Source organism: Artibeus jamaicensis, unplaced genomic scaffold, assembly GCF_021234435.1.
Source record: "Artibeus jamaicensis isolate MK-2021 breed Jamaican fruit bat unplaced genomic scaffold, CSHL_Jam_final contig_923, whole genome shotgun sequence".
NCBI lineage: Eukaryota > Metazoa > Chordata > Mammalia > Chiroptera > Phyllostomidae > Artibeus > Artibeus jamaicensis.
The window spans coordinates 2096786-2114856 of NW_026522014.1; the positions used below are offsets into that span (position 1 = coordinate 2096786).

The 18071-nt window shown below is 41.7% G+C and overlaps 1 pseudogene; it reads left to right on the plus strand.

The window, feature by feature from the left end:
* The first annotated feature begins 72 nt into the window (after positions 1-72).
* LOC119042733 (annexin A11-like) lies at positions 73-11437 on the plus strand (annotated as a pseudogene).
* Positions 11438-18071: the final 6634 nt, after the last annotated feature.

The following is an 18071-nucleotide window of genomic DNA, read 5'->3' on the forward strand; positions in this document are numbered from 1 at the left end:
GCCTTTTTTTTTTTTTTTAAGAATATGAAGTACCAGAATATTTTACTTCAAATAAATTCTGAATCCTACAGAATGACCCCAAATCCAGAATTTACTCCAATGTTGCTTCAGGAAGAGTTACCAAAAGCATCTGTGGAGCCCCAGGCAAAGCTATGTAAGCCTGATATTAGTCTTGCTATAAAGTGGCCTCTTCTGTATCTACAAGTTTATAGTCTGAATTTTCTACAGTCATATTTAACCATGCTTCTTGAGATAAGACTTCAATGATCTCACTAGAGAAAGTAAAGCAATGTTTTTAAGAGAGTAAACAAGACACTGATATTTATTAACAACATTCTTTCTCAGCATATTCAGTCTCACTACACTTTCAGAGATTTCCTAGCCAAATGCTTTGTCAAGGAAATAGAGGTCGTCAGGCAGAAACTCACCAAGTTCACTTCCCTTACTGTCCTCAGACTCCTCTAGCCTTCAACCTATTCTTTCCTTCTTCTCTTTTATCCCAGCAAAAGAATTTCTACCCCTTTCTAAGACTCAGGCTTCACCTTGTGCCCCGAAGATCTGGCTTCCTCAGTGTCTCCCCTGATATGTCTGTCTATTTTTCACCCATCCTTCTCTTCTGGGTACACATGTACTCAAGACTCCACCAGATGTTAAAGAAATAAAACACAGTGACAAAAACAACCACTCCTTCTTTAGCTCAACTTCCTTTTTTTCTGGGCTAATGCCTTACATTTCACCTTTCTTCATCACTAAGTTCTTGAGAAAGAAGATGACAGGAGTTATTCTGTTCATTAGCTCCTATTCTCTTTGTAATCCACTGCCACCTCATTTCTGTCCCCACCTCGCTGCTCTCACCAAGGCAGGTAAGAACATGCAGTCACCAATCAATGGACACTGCTCAGTCCTCCTACTTGCCTGTCATCTCCATTTGCCACTAACAATCAGTCTCCCCAGTAGGAGAGCGTTTTCCCTGCTGAGTTCAGTCTCACTTGCTTCTCTTGGTCCCCCTCATATATACTTGTTTTTTTAAAAAAAATTATTGTTAGGTAGACACACTGTGCCTCCTTGCACAATCAAAATAAGGACAACAAAAATTTAGAAACAAAATAACAACCAGTACTGACAGAAAATTGGACTATATGGAAATCCAACAACCAAGGAGTTAAAGTAGACACATTCATCCAGGCTGGTAGGAGGGGCAGTCAGGCGGCTGGGCAGAAAGAGGTTGTGGCCAAAAAATAAAGGGTGGCTGGTGGACCCCAGGCGCGCAAAGCAGCAGCTGGCAGACCCAGCAAGGCGGGGGATTGTGGCGGGGCTTGGCACCCAAGGTGGCTTGCGGAACCTCATGGTCCCACATTTGTGCACAGATAAACCAGGTGAAACTGGGGAGAGAGACAGACCTCGCAACCCCAGGTTCCAGTGCTGGGAAATAAAGCCTCAAAACACCGACTGAAACACCTGTGGGGGTTGAGGTGCCTGGAGAGACTCCCAGCCTCACAGGAGAGTTCATTGGAGAGACCCACCGGGTCCTAGAACATACACAAACCCACCCACACGGAACCAGAACCAGAAGGGCCTAGTTTGCTTGGGAGAACCCAAGCAAACTAGGGCAGAAGGGACTGAAATCAGGCAAAGAGCGGAGCAAGAGCCATTGTTCCCTCTCCAACCCTGCCCCCACATACAGCGTCACAACGCAGTGACATGGGTTGTCTCACCTGATAGAACATCTAAGGCTCCTCCCCTCACTACATAACAAGCAGGTCAAAACAAACAAACAAACAAAAAATGGCCCAAATGAAAGAACAGATCAAAGCTCCAAAAATATATATACTTAAGTGACAAAGAGATAGCCAACCTATCAGATGCACAGTTCAAAACACTGGTGATCAGGATGCTCACAAAATCAGTTGAATTTGGTCTCAAATTAGATGAAAAAATGAAGACTATGCTAAGTAAAATGAAGGAAAATGCACAGGGAACCAACAGTGATGGGAAGGAAAGTGGGACTCAAATCAATGGAGTGGACCAGAAGGAAGAAAGAAACATCCAACCAGAAAAGAACGAAGAAACAAGAATTCAGAAAAATGAGGAGAGGCTTAGTAATCTCTAGGACATCTTTAAATATTCCAACATCTGAATTATAGGGGTACCAGAAAGAGAAGAGGAAGAGCGACAAGTGGGACACTTATTTGAACAAATAATAAAAGAGAACTTCCCCAATGTGGCGAAGGAAATAGACTTCCAGGAAATCCAGGAAGCTCAGAGAGTCCCAAAGAAGTTGGGCCCAAGAAGGAACACACCCAGGCACATCAAAATTACATTACCCAAGATTAAAATGAAGGAATGAATCCTAGAAGCAGCAAGAGATAAGGAGACAGTTACCTATAAAGGAATTCCCATCAGACTGTCAGCTGACTTCTCAAAAGAGACCTTACCGGCAAGAAGGGGCTGGAAAGAAGTATTCCAAGTCATGAAAGGCAAGGACCTATATCCAAGATTGCTCTACCCAGCAAAACTTTCATTTAGAATGGAAGGGCAGATAAAGTACTTCCCAGATAAGGTCAAGTTAAAGGAGTTCATCCTCACCAAGCCCTTATTATATGAAATGTTAAAGGAATTTATCTAAGAAAAAGAAGATAAAGCAGGTATAGTAAAATGACAGCAAACTCACAATTATTAACAACCACACCTAAAACAATAACAAAACAAGCTAAGCAAACAACTACAACAGGAACAGAACCACAGAAATGCAGATCACATGGAGGGTTAGCAACAGGGGAGTGGGAGGAGGAGGAGAGAAGGGGAAAAGGTACAGAGAATAAGTAGCATAGATGGTAGGTAGAAAATAGACAGAGGGAGGGTAAGAATAGTATGAGAAATGTAGAAGCTAAAGAACTTATGACACATGGACATGAACTAAAGGAGGGGTAATGTAGTGGGAGAGGGTGTGCAGGGTGGAGGGGAGTGAAGGGGGGAAATGGGACAACTGTAATAGCATAGTCAATATAATATATTAAAAAAGAAAAAAAATTGTTGTTCAAGTACAGTTGTCTCCTTGCTTACCCCACACCCCAGCCATGCCCACCTCCCTTCCCTGGTCCCACCCCCCTTGTATGTACTTCTAAGTATTCTGCCTTTTCTTTCATCTTCTATTCCTCTGCCCATTCCTTTGAGGTTGAGGTTCTCTAGGGTTTCTTTTACATCCTTCTCTCCTTTTCCCTCTCACTTTTTCTCCACTCCCAGAGAATCTCACATTGGGCTGACTGCTTCTACAGCAATAGATCTGCATGTCCAACTGCTCATAGGAATTCTCCTTGAGGCATCTCAAAACTGAGCACACCTGAAGGATTGACATGGCGCCCTCCCTCTGTGGCTTGTTGACACAAATTCCGTTCTCATTCTCCCTAGCTCAATCAGGACCTGATTTTCCTTCCAGCATCTGAGTGAATCTCAACCCTCCTACCTTACTTCCTAACTTCTCAGTTCTGCCTCCTAAGAAGCCTTTCTTCTGCACCTTCATTCTTCCTTCCATTGCTTCAGTCTAGATCATAGCTCATTACCTCACACCTGGGAAGTTGCATCCAGGCTTTTCCTCAGTCATATTTCTACTTGCACTAACAGGAGTAAGGACTTCCTTCAATTTCCAGCTGCCTACAGGATATACTCTAGTCCACACTCCATCAGATGGCATGTGATCTTCTTCAGAATATATCCAAATCTAGTTTTCTAATTACTTTCTGGTCTCCCACCCTCCTGTGCCTTCATGCACACCAGACTGTCCCTCATCTGTGCCTTGAGAGTAGGATCAAGGTGCTTCTTTCCCCTGGAATATTCATTTTTCTTCTCTTCTCTGCCTGGCAAATCTTGATTTCTCCTTTTATATGGAGTTCTAATGTACAAGTCTTCACTGACCACAGTCCTCACCATATTCCCACAACTTGTACAAAATTAATTGTTCTGCCTTTGGTGTTCCCATAGCATTTTGTGCATATTTACACTTAAGTCCTTGACTTATTGTCTTATGCTATTTGTCTACTGATCTGTCTCCCCCAGAAGACCTCCAGCTCCTCTAAAGCCAAGTCCATCTTTCCCTCTGTGCCAAAGATGCTTCCCAAGCTCTGTCTGTGTCTTTAAGATGAAATAGGGAGCCTTAGCCAATGGCTTCAGGCAGCATTAATAGCTGCCTACAATTTTCTTTTTATTTATTTATTTTTTTAAATTTAAAATTTTATTTAATTATTTTTCGAGTACAGTTTTCTGTCTTTTACTCCCATCCCAATCCCCCCATGCTCCTCACCTCCCTCCAATTTCCACCCTTGTTAGTTGTTGCCCATGTGTCCTTTATACTTGTTCCTGTAAATCCTTCCCCTTTTCCCCCTGAAATTCCCTCCCTCTCCCCTCTGGTGGCTGTCCCCCTGTTCTCTATTTCAGTGTCTTTGTCTGTCCTACAATTTTCTATTTGCGTTCTCTATTAAAGCAATTATTATATGGAAGTTACATGTTTACTTTTCCATCTCTTCCTACTAGCCTGATAGTATCTCAGAGCAGGGACCTCATCTTATTCATCATTGCCGTCCAAGTGGTTAGCACAGTGTCTAAAACACGGTAGGTACCAAATACCCCTAAGCCTTTATTATGTACATTTGAGTTGTTTTTCAATGTCAAAATGGTGTTTTTGTTTGTTTTTGTTGAGGTATTGGCATTTTTGTTTTTGGACAGCTCTATAGGATGCATTATATAAAGTGATTATTAATTTATGGTAAACATTTCACATATGTGACTACCACCGGCATAGATAATTGAAAAATCTCAATTGCCAGAGAAGGATCATATTAAGCTGGTAGAAATCAATCCTGATTTGTGGAAACTGAGACTTGAGAGAGTACTGAATTACCGAGAAAGGAGTGAACACATAAAGTGATGCACTGTGCTTTCTCATGGCACCGGATTGCCAATAAATGTATAACATTCCACACCCTAGCATTATTTTTAATTAATAATTATTAGTCCATCTATTAGAAAAGTAAGAATCAAAAAGAAGGTAACTGAAGTTACTTAACAAGTTTATGCTAAAACCCATAATTCACACTAAAAATCTTGTTAGTTCCAAGAACCTTAGTGTCTCTACAGAGTGTCTTTCTACTGGTGTTTTCCGTATAATCACCAAATTATGGGACAGAAAAAAACATAATCATATATTTGATTAGCTGAGGTGGGCTTAAGGGCAAACTGGGGAAAAGTTATGGGAAAGCAAAGAACCAGCTCTATTCTCTTCCCCCATACTTCCCTGTCCTTGCAGATTTGCACAGATAATACATATTCACCATATGAAAATCAGTCGACCTGGATAGGACCCTGGACTATACATTGGGAGGCGGAGCTAAGTGAGTATAGTTTCAGAGTCCTTATCTTCTGTATCACAGGTGGCAAACACAGGGCCCTCCACATTGTTTTATCCAGCCTGGCTCCTTGTTTCTATCCCCCAACAGCGCTGAGCTGTCGCTTAACTGTTAAGGAGTAGTTACCTTTATACAGTCCTAAAATTACATTCAACCCTTTGAAGGCAACTGTGAGGCTGATGTGGCCCCTGGTGAAGATGAGTTTGACACCCCTGTTGTATGTTCACAAACCGTGAGTTATTTTGTGACTTCTCCACTATCTATTTACTCTAGATGATTTAAATCACTAGTAATACAAATCAGCAATTACGTTAAATAACTTCACATTTTCTTTTAGCATGGTGAGTCATCTCAAAATATGGCTGTTTGAGCCAATCTAATACAGCAAATATCATTGCATTTTTCTCTTTACTTCTGTGTATGTGAACATAATTCTTAAAACTTTTTTTATTGTTGACACTTTTACAGATGTTCCCCATTTCCCCCCACCTTTTATTCCCCTCCACCCAGCCCCCCTGACCTTTTTCTTTCTTTTTCCCCCTGAGTCATGTTGTACTGCATTATGGGTATTTCCCAATAGTACCAACCCATGTACATACATTTTCACTTAGGCCATGTCCTGCTTCCTACACTCTTCTAATCTTCATTTATGAATCACTCAAAATTTTACCTATTCCAGAAATTACGCACATACTTTTCAGTATATAATAGCCACTCTGCTTCCCTTATTTAACATATTTTTAACATTCCTCCTAAATGAACTCACCATTGCTCATCCTAATTTGCATAATTATAGTTGTCTATTATGAGTAATTATCAAGACTTTTTTCCCCCTTGCTCATCTTTTTTATTTTTTGTAGAGGGTGGGGGAGTTGGGCGTTGTTCTGTCACAGGGAGAAGGCATGTGGCTATAAGGGCACTTCTATTTAACATTAATTATTTATCAGGCATTGGCTCATTTGAAGAGTGTGAGGCAGGCTGGGATCTGGGAAGGAAGGAACCGAGTGGAAAGCAGTTTGTCTGCATCATAAAAGTATCAAGACAGAGAGCGCCAGGCACAGAGACGTGACCCGGGCCTGCTAGAGGATTTGGGGTTTGGGAGTTTTCAACTTGGAGGATGAAGAGAAAGCACTCCTCGTATACTAGAATTAGGGCACCGCACTCCAAGTTTAAAAATAATTTCAGTTTCACACAATGAGATAAAATTTGGGAATTTCCATAGAGAGGCAGTTTAGGTTTAAATTATAAGATGCTTCCTAGGAATGAAAACATAATTGACTATTGAGGGTAGATGGGATGTTTAGGAGTTCATAATTGTCCTCTTTAATATACAGGAAGTATCAATAAACATATAGGTACAATACAGATATATTTTAAAAAGTCATTTTTGTTATGGTTTTAAAAATTCAAATAATGAAAAGTAAGTCTTCCTGCTTCCCTTTCTTGTTCATAGATTCTCTTCCCATCTTCCCTCTCCCCCAACTCCTCTTCTGGGATAAAACCACTGTTTGCTAATTGTTATTTTTCCCATACAAATTCTGTGAATTTATAAACATATGTGTGTGAATTTTTCACCTCAGAAATGATAGCATGCTATATAGTGTATATGGTCTGTACCTCACTTTTCCCTCTGATAAGACCTTTCCTTATGACCATATGGAATTGCCTTGTGCTTTATAACCACTGCAAAATTTAATCAACCATCCCTCTGATGGACATCTAGGTTGTTTACGTTCTTCCGCTGTTACAAAACTATACTGCATCATGATTGAGCAGAAAGAACAACGTGAAAATCTCCTGATGGGAGAGTGTCAGCAGGGTTGGACAGAATGAACTGTTACTGTTACAGGAGCCACGCATTTGGAGGTTCCAGTTCCCTGTGTGCCTCACTGTCATGCCGAAGTGGAGGAAGAACATGGGTGCTCCCTAAGAGGGCCACTTAATATCGCTCCCCTGTCAGGTTAGGCATGTCTACTATGTGGAGGCATGATGTAAAGTACTCCAAGTCTTATGTGTCAGTGGGGGTACATGTTAGGAATATACTTGAGTTATTCAAAGAGAGAACTACAATGGTGTGGAAAGAGTATTGGGTTTGGGACACAAGAACCTGGCTTGAGCCTCAGCTCTGCCTTTTACTGGTGTGATCATTGGAAGCCATTTTAGCTTTTCTGAGCCTTATTTTCTTTTTCTGTAAAGTGGGGATAATAGTACCACACTCATGTTTTGAGGATCTAATAAGATAATGCTTATGAAGTGATTATGTAAGCTGGTGGTTATCAAACTTTAGAGAGTTTTTGATTCAGAAGGTCTGGAGTCAAGCTTGAGATTTTACATTACATTCCTAGTGAATTCACACGTGATGCTGCTGCTGCTGGTGTAGGGGGCCAGCACTTGAGAAACACTGGCATAAGCTCATAAGGCACTGATAGGTGGTGTTACTGTTTTTGTCATTGTAGCTATTCTTCAAGAAAGAACGCTACCCTTACCTATGTCCTTAGGGAAATGAGAGAGGACCTGGTGATCACCTGTGAATTGAAGTAAAAACTCTGCCTGCTGCTCAACTACAATGAAAATCACAAAAATGTCTAAAGAAATAGAATTCGTTGGGGGAGGGGTATTAAACACATAATTATGCACACTTCAAGGTTATTTAAATGTTCACGCACCTCTGAATTTGCTGGTTAACAGCACTTGACAGGAAGTGGAAGTACAAAAATAAACAAGAAAGGCTCATCTCGTGGCACTGCTGCCTTAACTGAACACAGGAAGTCCTGGAAATCTTGCAAGGCTGTCTGTTCCTCCGTGGTGTCTAGCCTGATTTCAAGACCCCAAAGTATCTTATGTTTGTATTAGTCAGGGTTCTCCGGAGAAACAGAACCAACTGGAATATATCTATACATTCCTATCTGTCTATCTACCTATCATCTATCTGTCTCCACATATATTTATTAGAAGGACTTGGCTCACACAGCTCCAGGGGCTAAGGAGTCCAGACCCAGGAGAGCCTGTGGTACAGTTCCAGTCTGGGAACCAGAAAGCCGATGGTGCAAGTTGCATTCGGAGTCTGAATCAAAGACAGTGAAAGGCCCAAGTTTCAGCTCCAGGATAGTCAGGCAGGGAGAGAGAATTCTTTCTTACTCAGATTTTTATTCTATTCTTTATTCTATTCTAGATCTTTAATGGATTGGACCAGGCCCAAGCACACTGGGGAGGGCAGTCTGTTCTACTGAGTCTACTGATTCAAATGTCAATCTTACCCAGAAACACCTTTGCAGCCCTACTCAGAAATAATGTTTAACCTGATATATGGGCACCCTGTGGTCCAGACAAGCTGACACATGGCATTTACTGTAATAATGGTGTTAATGAATATCTGAAATGAGCTACTTTTAGTTTGTTTATCATTGGCTTTCCAGCTACAGTGCTGTTTCAAACTACGTGAAATTTCAAGGGGCTCAAACTTCAGCTGTGGGTATGTGTATTGTTAGTTTCATATTCTAGTTGTCACACATTTTACAGTAAAATATTTTAATGAACTACTTACAGTGAAACCTCAAAATATTTTCAAAACAGAAAATTTGGGGTAATAACAGCTGGTGGCTGTCATTGACCATCACCATTATTATGTTTATTAGAAGAAAGGTGATGCCAACAGATCTATCTGACAATGTGTAAGATACTATTCAATATTTAAATACAGGGGTGGGCAACAGTAGGCTTACAGTTGTAACACAAATAAATAATACAATACTTAATGGATAACAATATGAGAATAAACTGTTTTACATAATCATAACTGTAAACCTACGTTTGCTCACCCCTGAATATGCTAAGAATTTAGAGTCACTTATTTATTTGTTGTCACATATGTGTAGGAGTCTAGACATTCAACTTTTAGCACTGAAGTATTATCTTCTGAAGATTGCCACAGACATCCCCCACCCCCATCCCAGCTAATACATATAGCCTGTGGAGTGGTAGACATGCTGTAATACATTCCTGGGGTCCCAGGAGATATTTTAAAATACAACATTAAGACAGTCACAAGAGTTTCATGTTCAGTTAGAAGAGTGATGAAGCAAAATTTCCCACCTTGGCACAGTAAGAAGAAAATGTTGAGTAAGGCTTTTGTGAATCTGGCCTCTTATTGTGGTGGGCTCCCTTGCTTTCCACCTCCCTGAATTCCCTTCTTGACAATGCACAGCTATTTCCTTTGTAATACAGGAAGGCTCCCTCGCAGAACCATTTCCCACAGCTGGCTTTCGTCACTTCTTGATAGGTACCTAAATATTTCAGTTTCTTCCACTTCATTTTCCCTTAACAATAACTGCTGCCCAATCAAATCATTTATCTCATCCTCTGTATAAGTATTTGGGGTATTGAATGAGTCTTTATAAAGCACCATTTAGAATCCCCTATTTTCTCTTGTTTGGCATTTTCAGACTTGTGGTCTCAATTACGTTTGGAAGTTCAAGTGTCCTTAACCATTTACAAAGTTTGAGTTCAAAATTCATTGTGAACTTTCTCTTTTTGTCTTGCCTTATAGAGACTTTTGTGTGTAAATAAAAGACTAACCTTAAAATCTAAGACTTACTGCAAGGCAGAGCTCCTGACCCTACAGATACCGTGCCCCGGATACCCGGAGAAAGGGCTGCTGCTTCCCCTTTCATCCCTTGAGGCTCCTCACTCAGGTGGCCAGTGGCTAGATGTGACCTTGAGGTACTCAGGCTGCCCCCCAGCCCCCTACCTGCAGGTGGCTACCCCATCCCTACCCTTTTGCAACAGGTTTTGGTGCTACTCCCCACCGAGCATAATCCCTGTTGGGCCGGATAACGTGGTCAGTTATTGTGCAGGGCAGTTCAACAAGGACTACCTCTCTGGAATGGCAGCCAACATGTCAGAGGACCTTCAGAGGAGCCAACGTGCCAAACCTGTCCCCTGGGGCCCTGAGGGCGGTTACCCTTCTGTCCCCCCTGGGGGTTATGGGTAACCCCCTTCCATCCAGCAGTCAGTTCCTCTGTAGGGAATTCACCTGCCCCTGGAGGAAACCCACCATCTGGGATGCCTTCTTACCTGCTACGCCCAGAGGCCCCTGTGCCAGGCCAGCCCAGGCTGCCTCCCAGACAGCAGCCCCCAGGGGCCTACCCTGGGCAGTCGCCAATGCCACCTGCTAGTGGCAGGCAGCAGCCAGTGCCAACCTACCCAGGATAGCAAGGGTCCAGGGACATCACCCCTGCCACGCCCCCAGCCCAGCTTGGAAAGCGAAACATCATCACAGATGCTTCTGGCTTCTGCCTTTTGTGAAACACCAGGGTCCTGTGAAAGGCCATGTATGAAGGCTTTGGGAGTGAGGAGAGGCCATCACCCACAGCCGGGGGAGTGGCTCCAACAAGCAGTGGCAGCAGATCCTCCTGTCCTTCCAGACAGCTTCTGGGAACAATTCGATCAAAGATCTGGAATCTGAACTGTCAGGAAACTTTGCAAAGACCACCATGAAGACCTCGGTCCTCTTGATATTTGTGAGATAAAGGAAGCCCTCAAGCGGGCTGACACTGATGAAACCTGCCTAATGGAGACCCTCACGTTCCACAGCCACAGGCACATTCAGGAACTCGGCAGGGCCCACCTAACAGAGTCCAAACAGAATACAAACCGTCCCTGGAGGAGGCTGTTCCAAGCAACACCGCAGGGCACTTCCAGTGGCTCCTCAGCTCTCTCTCTCCGGGAAACGGGGATGGAAGCACACATGTGGACATGTCACTTGCTCCAGAGATGCTAGGAGCTATACACAGCTGGGGAGAACCGCCTGGAAACAGATAAGTGCAAGTTCAATGTAGTGCTGTGCTCCTGGGCCCACCGGTGGTGGAAGCTTTCAATGACTATCAGGGAATGGCAGGTCAAGACACTGAGAAGAGCATCTGCCCAGAGATGTCTGGAGACCTGTAGCAATCCATGCCGGCTGTTGCGAAATGTCTCAGGAAGCCTACACCTTCTTTGCTGAAAGGCTCAACAAGGCCATGAGGGGAGCAGGAACATAGGCCCGACCTGACTCCCATTATGGCAGCTCACAAGGGCCCAGGGATGTTGCCCCTTCCATGCAGGGGTGAGACATCTGAGTGGAGAATTAGAGGCTGTGTGGCAAGTTGCTGTACCTCAGAAGAGATACCTTGAGGGATTAAGGGAAGATTCTGCTCAAGATCTGTGGTGGCAATGACGGAGCAATGACTGGCGACTCATTTCTGTCCACCTGCCAGCAACAGTGATGCCAGGAAAAGCCCAAAAGAACAGGTCTGTTTCTACCAAACCCACAAAATAACCCACCAGGTGTCCCAGTGCAACAACCCAGACAGCCTTGGCCCCTGCCCTTCACTCACCCCTCCTGATCGACTGTCATTCTTGCTGAAGGGTCCGGGTTGGTCTGGAACTCTCTCGGGATGCCTCTCCGCCCCGTGCCTCACAGCCTCTTGCTGCCCAGGTAGCTGGTTTGTTTCATGACTCATGCAACCATTCCCCTTTGCTCGAAGCTGAGACACAGCTTCATTTTAGGCATGTAATTTTAATATTCATTTGAAGACATTTTTTATAGTCATTGCCAGACAGGTGCACACAAATCTCCCTGCTGCCACATACATTTTGGGTGACAGAGGTCAGGTTGGGAGCACCATGTCCTCACTGAGGAGTATAAGGGAAGACCTTGAAGGGTAATCTTTGAATCTGGTGAGAATGTGTCATGAGCTTTGTTACTACCAAACTCACTAATTTTTAGAAGAAGAAGGAAAAAAAGGCCAGAAAGTCATGTAAGAAAGAAAGAAAATCCCCTGTTTGTTCTTTCATGTAAAACCACAAAAACAAAGCCAGCTCCCTGCCAGTCACAGAGCTTCTTGTAATTGAGAATGTGCCTTAAACATGAATGATGATAGCCTAAAGCTGTTTCTAAGTTTAAGTCAGTCAGCATTGGGCGAAAAAATCTAAGACTTATTTTGTAATTTGCATACTATGAATAGGATTCAGACATGTGGTACAGAAAACAAATATTATGTTTTAAAATGTCCACAAATGATAATAACAACTAATCTTTATTTACTATTTAGTAGGTGCATAACTACTTTTTTATGTGCATTAATTTATTGCATCTCTCCATCAACCCTAGAAGTTAGGAATTTTATTGAGTGCCTTATTGCCTTTGGTGTGCACAAGAATTCTCTGTATGATTACAATAGTTTGCGTTGAATTTCAGGTATTCATAACCCAAGGAGTACTTATTTATGTAAGCATAATACACGTTATTACGTTTGCATGTGTCTGTGGGTGTGTAAAACAGAGTCTATCCTGGGCAAGGGGAGATCAGGTAGAAGAGGCGTGTGCTCTGTCTGCCCCACACCCACTCACACTGACCGAATTTACAAACCTCCAGAGAAAACTCCTGGGGGTGGGGAAACATAAAGACTGAGGCGGAGAAGCTAACTTGCAAGGATTTCACGTGCTTGGCCCCATGGGAAAGACTTGACCTTAGGAGAAGAAAATCTGAAGATCTGAATAGTTTTTCAGATTTTCATATAGTTTATGAATAATAAATATGGTTTAAAAACCAAATAATACAAAAAGATATCCAATAAAAAGTCTCCCTACCATCCTTGTCCCTCCTGTGACCAATTCTCACCCCATCCCTCTCATTGCCAACCATTGCCCTTCATGTCTTTTGTAAGTTTCCATAGTTTCTTTATATACAAGCAAAAGCAAATATAGATTGTTATTTATCTTCATTTGTTTACAAAGGTAGCATATTTTATATACCATTCTGCACCTTGGGCTTTTTGTTTGTTTATTTTTATCTTGGGCTACTTTCTCTATTGGTATAAGAAAACTTCCTCATTCTTTTTCACTGTTGCCTAATGTTTTATGGTATAGATATATCATCATTTATTTAACCAGTTTCTTTTATGGACATTTGGGTCGTTTCCAATTTTTGACTATCAGAGACAATGCTCTAATGAAAAAACTGCTTATAAGTCATTTCTTGCCTGCGCATAAATAGCCGCACGGTAAATTTTCCATAAGTAATTCTGAGTCTTTAGTGGCTTTTGTTATCTGATAGTGAACACTTTGCTGCTCTCTCTATGGAAATGCACCCTGTTGGGAGAAAGGATATATATGTATAAAGCTAAAAAGAGCTGTAACACCTTAGCACCCAAACCTCTGTTATAGGAACCACCATAGAGAACTCAAGCCAGGAAGAAGGGCCATATTTCTGTTCACTTTCAGAGGAAGGATGAGTATGGGTCTTAAAAGTCACTGCAGAGGTAACACTGGAGCAGAGAGAGGGGCCTGAGTGAGGCAGGGGCCTATGGTTCAAATGTGAACTCAGGGTTGTGTTGTGGGCTGCTGAGGCTTCAGCAGAACTTTGCAAAGATTAGCGACCCTGGCAGGGCAGGTGGCCCTGGAACAGAGGGTAGCATGAGTGGCAAATCTTTCCCACTTTCTTACATTTTCTCACATGGCACTAACAAGCTAACAAAAACTACTGTACTGAGAAGCCTGGTGATATTTGGGTAGTACATGCTCAGAAAAGGCTTGAGGAATAGAAAGATATTAACGAAGGTTTTCTCTAGGAGTTCAGGATAAGAAGTTAACATCCCACTTTGCCCATCTGTTAATGTTAATAAATGTTAATTCTGTTGAGAGTTGATGTGTATCTTTTCTGACTTTTTTCACATAGGTACATATATTTATCAACATAAATCATTTTTTATTGTGTAAAATAATTTATCCTACATGTAAGTGTTATTTTGCTATTACCTGGTTTTATTTTAAGTATATATTTTGGAGATGTTTCTAAATATATAAACAGCTATACAAACAGCTACTTCAGTCTTTTTAAATGCTGCAGAGAAGCCTACCAAAATTTATCGGACCATTTGTGACTTCAGGCTATGACAAACAATGCTATGGTAAATACCTTTGTACTTGTCTCTGGGCATGTATGTGGGTGCTCTCAAGGACTAATACCTAGACACAGAAATCTTGGGTTGAAAGGTATGCACATCTAAAATTTTGAGGGATACTGATTATTATCTTCTCAAAAAAGGCTTTATTAGCTTACTGTCTTACCAACAGTAAAGAGACTCTTTACATTCTTACTAATATTGAATCTTACCCGATCCTTTTTAAAGTATATTTACTGATTATGCTATTATAGTTGTCACATGTTTTTTCTCCCCTTATCCTCCTCTGCCCCACATCCCTCACAAGCATTCCCCCCACCCCCAGCACTTAGTTCATGTCTATGGGTCATACATGTAAGTTCTTTGGCTTCTCCATTTCCTGTACTATTCTTAACTCCCCTGCATTTTGTACCCACCAATTATGCTTCTTATTCCCTAAGCCTTTTCCCCCATTCTCCTCCCTCCCCCAGCCACTGATAACCCTCCATGTAATCTCCATTTCTGTGATTCTGTTCTTGTTCCAGTTGTTTGCTTAGTTTGCTTTTGTTTTTGCTTTTTAGGCTCAGTTGTTGATAGTTGAGAGTTTGTTCTCATTTTAGTGTCCACAGATTTGATCTTCTTCTTTTTCTTAGATAAGTCTCTTTAACATTTCATATAATAAGGGCTTGGTGATGATGAACTCCTTTAACTTATCCTACCTGGGAAGCACTTTATCTGCCCTTCCATTCTAAATGATAGCTTTGTTGGATAGAGTAATCTTGGATATAGGTCCTTGACTTTTGTGACTTCAAATATTTCTTTCCAGCCCCTTCTTGCCTGTAAGGTCTCTTTTGAGAAGTCAGCTGCTAGTCTTATAGGAACTCTTTTGTAAATAACTGTCTCCTTTTCTCTTGCTGTTTTTAATATTCTCTCCTTATCTTTAATCTTGGGTAATGTAATTATGACGTGTCTGCATGTGTTCCTCCTTGGGTGCAACTTCTTTAGGCTTCTCAGAGCTTCCTGGACTTCCTGGAAGTCTATTTCCTCTGACAGATTGGGGGAGTTCTCCTTCATTATTTTTTCAAATAAGTTTTCAATTTCTTGCTCTTCCTCTTCTCCTTTTGGCACCCTATGATTTAAAAGTTGGGACTTTTAAAGGTGTCCCAGAGGTTCCTAAGCCTCTCCTCATTTTTTGAATTCTTGTTTCTTCGTTCTGTTCTGGTTGAATGTTCCTTTCTTCCTTCTGTTCCAAATCATTGATCTGAGTTCCTGTTTCTTTCCCTTCCCTCTTAGTTCTCTGTACTCTTTCCTTTATTTCACTTTGCATAGTGTTTACTTCTTCCTCTATTTTGAGTCCTTACCCAGTTGTTTCTGTGAGCATCCTCATTACCAATTTTTTGAACTATGTGTCTGGTAGGTTGGCTGTCTCTTCATTGCTTAGTTCTTTTTCTGGAGTTTTGATCTGTTCTTTCATTTGGGCTGTATTTCTTTGTCTCAGCACACCTATTGTCTTGTAAAAGGTGGAGCCTTAGATGTTCGCCAGGGTGGGGAAACCTGCTTCGTTTTGTTGTGGCACTGTATGTGGGGGAGGGGTCTAAAAGGAAACAATGTCACTTGCTTGGCTCTTGCCCCTCTTTCAGTCACTTTCCCTGCTACACACAAGGAAGTTGGGCCCTTCTGGTGCTGATTCCCAGGTGAGTGGGTTTGTGTATATTGTAGGACCCCTGGGTCTCCAGTGAACTCTCCAGTGAGGCTGGGAGTTTCTCCCATTGCCACAACCCCCATAGCTTTCTATAGCCAGAGGTTTTGAGGCTTTATTTTCCCATACGGGAACCCTGGGTTGTGTGGTCTGTCTTGGTCCCCGGTTGTTCCTCCCGGTTTATCTGCACACGATTGCGGGACCAGCAGGTCTACCAGCTGCTGCCTTGCTCACCCAGTCTTTCTTTTTTTTTAATATTAAATTTTATTTAGTTACTTTTCAAGTACATTTTTTTTTTAATCTATTTCTACCATCCCACCCCACCCCCCCGCCCGGTCTCCCCCTCTCTCCCATTCCCCCCCCCCTCACCCAGTCCACATCTCTGTGTCTTTCATACTTGTTCCTCAAAATCCCTCCCCCTTTTTCCCCTTAAGTTCCCTTCCCTATCCCCTCTGGTCGCTGTCCACTTGTTCTCTATTTCAGTGTCTTTGTTTTTATTCTGTTTGCTTGTTTGTTTTATTCTTTAGCTTCCTGTCAAAGGTGAGATCATATGGTATTTGTCCTTCAATGCCTGGCCTATTTCACTCAGCATAATGCTTTCCAGTTCCATCCATGTTGTTGCAAAAGGTAGTAGCTCCTTCTTTCTCTCTGCTGCATAGAATTCCATTGTGTATATGTACCACAATTTTTTGATCCATTCGTTTACTGATGGGCACCTAGGTTGCTTCCAACTCTTAGCTGTTGTAAATTGTGCTGCTATGAACATTGTGGTGCATAGGTTCTTTGAAATTGATGTTTTAGGATTCTTGGGGTATAATCCTAGCAGTGGAATTGCTGGGTCAAAAGGCAGGTCAATTTTTATTTTTCTGAGAAAATTCCATACTGTTTTCCATAATGGTTGTACCAGTCTGCAATCCCACCAACAGTGAACTAAGGTCCCCTTTTCCCCACACTCTCTCCAACATTTGTTGTTTGTTGCTTTCACCCAGTCTTTCTGCTGCTGCCTTGCTACACATCTTCTCCACCCCTCTGCCTGTCTCTACCCCTTCTACCAGTCTGGATGAATGTTTCTTCTTTAACTCCTTGGTTTTCAGAGTTCCAAAAATTTGATTTTGCTGGCAATTCTGTTGTTTTTTGCTCTTAAATTTGTAGTTGTCCTTAAATTTGTGGTTGTGCAAGAAAGTAAAGTGTGTCTACCTTTGCCTCCATCATAGCCAGAAGTCTGGCATTACCCTTATCAGTTCTTGTAAATAAGTTTTGCCAATTATATTTTAAAATTATGTCACATTATTGTTTTAACTTATATTTCCTAGATTACTAATGATGTTGAACTCTTTCATAGGCCTCATTTGCATTATTTCTATAAACTGCCTGTTTATTTCTTTGGCCTGTTTTTTTATTAGGTATATATTTTAATTAATTTGAAGGAGTACTTTATGTTCTTTTGACTTCTGTATGTAGCAAGTATTTTCTCTTTGCCATTTAACTTTGAATTTGGTTGTATCTATTAAAACTCCTAGTTGTATCTTATTTCATTCAGCTGCTATAGCAAAATAATACAAACTGGGTAGCTTATAAACAAGAACTTGATTTTTCACACTTCTGGAAGCTGGAAAGTCCAAGATCAAGGTGCAAGCATGGTCAGGTCAGGGTCCTCTTCTTGGTTCATACCTGGCACCTTTACATACTGTCTGTACATGGAAGAAGGGACAGATGATCTCTCTAGAACCTCTTTTGTGGGGGCATTAACCACATTCATGAGGGCTCTGACTTTATTACTTAATTACTTCCCAAAAGCCCAATCTCTTAATTTGGGGGGTTTAGGATTTTCACATATGAATTTGGGGGACACAAGCATTTAGCCCACAGCATTCCAAGTCTGGCTCCCCAAAATTTATAGCCTTCTTACATGTAGAATATAGTCATCCCATCCCAACAATCCCAAAAGTCTTAACTTGTTTCAGCATCAACTCAAAAGTCTAAGTCCAAAGTCTCATCTAAATCAGATATGGGTGAGACATCCATCCTTTGGCAAACTGCCCTCCACTTTGT